Here is a 6227-nt window from a genome sequence, read left to right as displayed (position 1 = left end):
TTTTTCAAAGCATGACTCCATTTCTTCTAAGACTTTGGGTGTGTATCGGACCACTAATTTAACCTTCCCTTGGGCTGCTTTCAGCAGCTCTACAGCTTTTTCATGATGTTCTCCTTCGACACTCACTCCATTAACAGAAAGGAGTTGATCTCCTCTTTTGAGGCCGCCATGTCTATCAGCAATCCCACCTGGAATTATTCGTGAGATATAGATTGGAGAGTTTTGTTCTTTGCCTCCCATAATATTGAATCCGAGGCCCTCTTCTGTTTTTGGTAACTCAACAACTCGAGGATGAGAATGCCCTTCACTGGCAGCAAATGCCGCAACAGTAGCCTTTGCAGTTGCATTAGCTCTCACTTCAGGACTGCTACTGATGTCCACAGTTTCATAAACATGTTCATACACCTCTCGTACAGCATTGCAGAATTCACTTTGAAGAACTCTTTGTAAGGCCTGAAGTTTCTGTGGTGGGACCTCTCCACTCCTTTGTAGTTTTCCCAACAATTCAATTGCTCTACAAATATCCCTCTCCAGCCGCACAGGTTCTCCCAGCGCCGCCATCTTAGATGACCTGTTAATATTACTATTATTCAACTGTACACTCCTACATCTAGAGTCAAAGAGGAAGAAATTGAACATTTTTACTAAATCTTGCAGTCCAAAATTTACCAAACATGCAACAAGATGCATTAACGGTAACTGGTAACTAGAATGCAAGAGCTGGAAACTATAAAGAAGAAATAGTAGTTGGAAAACATGGGCTTTGTGATAGAAATAAGGCTGGAAATAGAATGATCAAATTTTGTATTTTCAATGATTTATTCACTGTGAATACTTTAAAAAAAAAAACAACAAAAAACCACACAGTGACTTTACACATGTACCTCACCTGATGGGATGACTGGGGAATCAGGTTGATACATCTATAGAAGGAATCTTTGGAGAAGAAGTTCAATATCAGCAATCAAAACCAGGGCAGGGTGGACTGTGGGTCAGTCTGTCAATTATCCACAAGCAAGTTCAAACGGAGGCTAAAGAAAATTAATATAAGTCCACAAGAACCAAGCCAAATTAACAAGAAACAATTCTTTAGTGAGTGACAGTCTGGGTTCAGTTCAGCAGCACAGATGCAAGAAGCCTCTAGTTTTTTCAATCATTCAGCAAACCTTACCTCAGTGTAATTATAAATCAACTTTTTCTTACATCATCTGGGAAGCAAAAACTTTAACTGTGACATAAATGTAGAGTTCTTCTTGTTACACTTTGCCACAGTCTCTTCAAAGCAGTGCCACAGTTTCCACCCTCTCTCTACTACTGTCACCAGCATACCTCACGATGTAGAAAGCTCTCTCTCTTACACTGGTCCCACAGCTATTAATGATTTGCAAGACCATGTGCCTGCAGTTAAAGTAGCTGGAGACAATGCCCCCACAACAGGGGCTAATGCAATGGCTGGAACAGCCAATTTTTAGGGTTCCTGACACCACAATAAGTCTTCCTTCAACCCCCATGCACTATTTCTCATCATTGATATCAGAAGAACCTATGAAAATTACATTAGAATGTTGATTTGAAAAGGTAGCTCAAGAAGGCAAACCAAAATATAAAGCTATGTGCAAAAAGTTTGAGTCAGAAAATAAAAAGATAAGAATTCACCTAGCATTTCTCAGTTGAAAGAACTGGAAAGCAAATTCAAGCCTTGAATTGCAAACTGAGAGATGCTAAGAGCAAAATCCTGAATGATCCAGGAAGCATCAAAAGAAGATAGAAGGAAAACACAGAGTCACTGTACCAAAAAGAACTGGCTAACACTAAAAAATTTTAGGAAGTACTATATGAACAAGTCATTGGTATTGTGTGCTGTTGAGTCAGAATCACAGCTGCTTCTCCAGTGAGTTTTCAGAGGACATAAATTACACTGGAATAGACTGTCCATTCTTCTCCCATTGCGTAGCTGGAGAATTCAAACAGGAGTCAGTAGTAATAAAGGAAGAAGATCATGTTACATTAACGAAATGGCAAAAAATAAGGCCCCAGTAATTGATAGGATACTAATTGACATGTTTCAACGAACAGATGCAGCCTCGGATGTGCTCACTAATCTATGCCTGTCAAACTGACTGGAAGAGAACCACACTTACTCTCATTCCCAAGAAAGGTGATCTCACAGAATGTGGACATTATCTAACAATATCATTAATATCACATGCAATCAAAATATTGCCTAAGATCATAAATGAAAACCAACCCAGCTAGAACAGCTCACTGAGAGAACTGTCAGAAGTTTAAGTCAGGCTTAAAAGAGGCCATGGACCAGGGATATCATTGTTGATGTCAGATGGATCTTGGCTGAAAGCAGAGAATACCAGAAGAATGTCAAGTTATGTTTTAATGACTCTGCAAAATCATTTGACAGTGTGGATAATATTAAACTATGGCTAATATGGAGAAGAATGGGAATCCTGGAACACTTAAATTAGATATATATATATATATATATAAATCCTGATGTACAATATCCTGGACTTTAAACTGTGCAGTGTTCACTTGTGCTGCTCTATGTACTGATCCTATAATCTAAACATTATATTGAATAAATTACTCTATTATGCATATAAATTCATGATTAAAATTAGCCATAAACTTGAGTAAGAATTCAGTATGGGATGGAAAAGGGAAAGGTCATCAGCCCAGGTGACCTCACTCAGGCAGCTGGGGAGACTGAAGAGCTTCAATGAAGATAAGTGCTGGTCACAGAAAGGATGGTCACAAAGAGGACAGTGATTAAGAGGATGACCAGAAATAAAGACAATATAATCACAGAGAAACGCGGGTCATAGAAAAATTACAGTCACAGAGAGGATTATAACAGAGAGAGGATGGTTACAGAGATAGAGGATGGTCAGACAGAGAGAACAGTTACAGAGAGAGAATGGTCACAGAAAGAAAGCATGGTCAGAGAGAGGACAGTTAGAGTGAAGACAGAAACAGAAAGAAGACAGTCATAGAGAACGAGGACAGTCAAAGAGAAAGGTGAGTCACAGAGAGAGGACTTCTATGGAGAGAGAGGATGGTCACAGAGAGGGGACAGCCACAGAGAGAGCACAGTTATAGAGAGAGAGGATGGTGACAGAGAGAGGATGGTCATAAAGAAGGGACAGCCTCAGAGAGAGCACAGTCACAGAGAGAAAGGATGGTCACAGAGAGAGAGAGGATGGCCACAGAGAGAAGAGAGCCACAGAGAGAGTACAGTCACAGAGAGAGAGCATAGTCTCAGAGAGAGAGGATGATCACAGAGGGAGGATGGTCACAGAGAGAAGATGGTCACACAGACAGGATGGTCACAGAGAGGAGACAGCCACAAAGAAAGCACAGTCACAGAGAGAGACAGCACAGTCAAAGACAGAGAGGACAGTCACAGAGAGAAGATGGTCACAGTCACAGAGAGAAGATGGTCACACAGAGAGGATGGTCACAGAGAGGAGACAGCCAAGGAGAGAGCACAGTCACAGAGAGAGAAGATGGTCACAGAGAGAGGACAGTCACTGAGAGAGGATGGTCAAGAGATAAGACAGTTAACAGAGAAAGAGAGGGTGGTCACAGAGAAAGGATGGCAACAGAGAGAAGTGGTTACAGAAAGAAGACAGTCACAGAAAGAATATGGTTACAGAGAGAATTGTCACAGAGAGAGGTTGATCACAGAGACGGGACAGCCACAAAGGATAGAGAGAGAGCAGTCACAGAGAGAAAAGGTGGTCACAGAAAGAATAGAGTCACACAGAAAGGACTGTTAAAGAGAGAGAGGAGGGTCACACAGAGAGGGGATAATCACAGAGAGGGGACAGAGGGCTGTCACACAGAGAGAATGGTCACACAGATGGGATGGTCACAGACATAACATGAACACAGAGCACAGTCACAGAGAGAGGTTGATCACAGAGAAGGGATGGTCACAAAGGATAGTCAGAGAGAGAGAAGGCAGTCAGAGAGAGAGAGCATCGTCACAGGGAGAGGATGGTTAAAGAGAGATATGATCACAGAGAGAGAAAATTGTCAAATAGAGGGGATGGTCACAGAGGATGGTCAAAGAGAGAGAGGGCAGTCACAGAGAGAGGATGTGACAGAGAGAGGACAGTTACAGAGAGATGATGGTCACACGGAGAGAAAATAGTCACAGAGAGAGAGGGCAGTCAGAGTGAAGACAGTCACAGAGAGAGAAAGTGGTCACAGAGGATGGTCATAGAGAGAGAAGGTGGTCACACAGAGAGATGAGGTTCACAAGGAGAACATGATCACAGAAGGAGGAAGTCACACAGAGAGAAGGTGGTAAATGAGAGGACAATCACACAGTGAAGACATACACAGAGAGAAGGCAGTCAAAGAGAGAGAGGACGGTCACAGAGAGAGGATAATCACAGAGGAAAGATGGTCACAAAGAAAGAGATTGTCACAAAGAGAGAGGGAGGTCACAGAGAAATGATGTTCACAGAGCGAGAAGGCAGTCACAGAGACTGGATGGTCACAGAGAGAGTGACGGTCATAGAGAAAGGATCATAACAGAAATAGGAAGGTCATACAGAGAGGACAGTAACAGAGGATGGTTACCGAAAGAAGACAGTCACAGAGTGATGACGGTCACAAAGAGAATATAGTCCCAGAGAGAGGACAGTCACAGGAAAAATATGTTTACAGAAAGAGAGGATGGTCACAGAGAGAGGTTGATCACAGAGAGGGGACAGTTTTAAAGGCTAGTCAGAGAGAGAGAGGGCAGTCACACAGAGAGAAGGTGATCACAGAGAGGATCGTCACACAGAGAGAACAGTCACAGAGAGTTAAAGGGACACAGAGAGAGGATGGTCACAGAGAGAGCATGGGTTGAGTATAGGATCCAGGAGAGTCTGGGAAGTGCATAACTACAGGGGAGGGGCAGGGACTTGGGTACAGGGCTGAGAATGTGGAGAATCCAGGTCAGGGCAAGCATGGGGCTGGCCACTGCCTACCTGAAGGGTCAGTTCATGGAGGGCACAGACAGAATCCTCAGGGAAGAGTATACTGTGTAGCCATGGGCTTGGAGGGGCTTCCACAGACATCAGGACCTAGTATGTAGGAACTGTGAGGCTGGCCATGGAAGGTGACTCGGTGGGTCTCTGGGACAGACAGGTGCCCTGAACTGTGGGGCCAGCACTGCAGAGACCACCACCAATTCCTGATATGAGGGCAAGTACAGACCCTGGGCACCATCAGCTCCGACCCAGAGCAGATCAGAGTCAAGTCCCAGCACCCACTGCCTGAGGCCAGCACAGCAGAAAGGGGTGGTCAGTGAGCAGAGGATGCAGGCTCCATGCTGGTTTCTGGGACAAGAAGGGGTGTCCTGAGCCAGCCCCACTCACTACACCAACCTCACCTGAGATTAAAAGGGAGTGTCCTGGGGTGGCCCCACCCACTAAGCTGACCACCCCATGCTGTGGGGTCTTCCCTTTCTCCCCTGGCACCTGGACACACAGTTGTTGACTGTATGGGTATGAAAGGTGGTGGATGAGCCTTCAGGCCCAGGGCCAACACCCAGGTGTGCCAGGGCACAGGGGCCAAAGGGGCCACAGGGCACCCCATCTCACACCAGAAGGCATGTGAAGCAAAAAGCAGCTCAGTACAAGCCCCTGGGCATCGGCAGCACGTGGACACCGGCAGTGACCAGTAGGGCATGGGCAGCACAGGTACAGGCTTTGCTGGCAGGCACTGGAAACTGCATATGGACAGACAGCATGGGGCACTGGGTATGGGCAGCACGGGGACAGGCACAGAAATCACAGGGCACAGACACAGGCAGCGTGGGATGCTGGGCATGGGCAACATAGGGTGCAGGCAGGGGAGGCATGGGTCTCAGGAGAGGTGGCATGGGGTGCAGGCAAGGGCAGCAGGGGGCACATGCAGGGGCAGCATGGGGCACAGGCAGGGGTGTCACAGGGTGCAGTCAGGGGAGGCATGGGGTGCAGGATGGATGGCATTGGGCTCAGGAGGGGTGGCATAGTGTGCAGGATGGGTGGCATGGGGTGCAGGACGGGTGACAGTGTGCAGAACGGGTGACATGGGGTGCAGGATGGGTGACATGGGGTGCAGGATGGGTGACACAGGGTGCAGGACGGGTGGCATGGGGCACAGAATGGGTGACACGGGGTGCAGGATGGGTGACATGAGGTGCAGGATTGGTGGAATGGGGTGCAGGAATG

The 6227-nt window shown here is 46.3% G+C and overlaps 1 pseudogene; it reads right to left on the bottom strand.

Annotated features, from left to right (window-relative positions):
- The window catches only part of LOC102855315, a 740-nt pseudogene extending 179 nt beyond the window's left edge, over window positions 1-561 (bottom strand).
- Between the last annotated feature and the right edge of the window lie 5666 nt (window positions 562-6227).

The sequence above is a fragment of the Elephantulus edwardii genome, unplaced genomic scaffold (genome assembly GCF_000299155.1).
Source record: "Elephantulus edwardii isolate Elephantulus edwardi_28Jun2011 unplaced genomic scaffold, EleEdw1.0 scaffold00274, whole genome shotgun sequence".
Lineage (NCBI taxonomy): Eukaryota > Metazoa > Chordata > Mammalia > Macroscelidea > Macroscelididae > Elephantulus > Elephantulus edwardii.
This window is presented reverse-complemented; position numbering and strand designations above follow the sequence as displayed.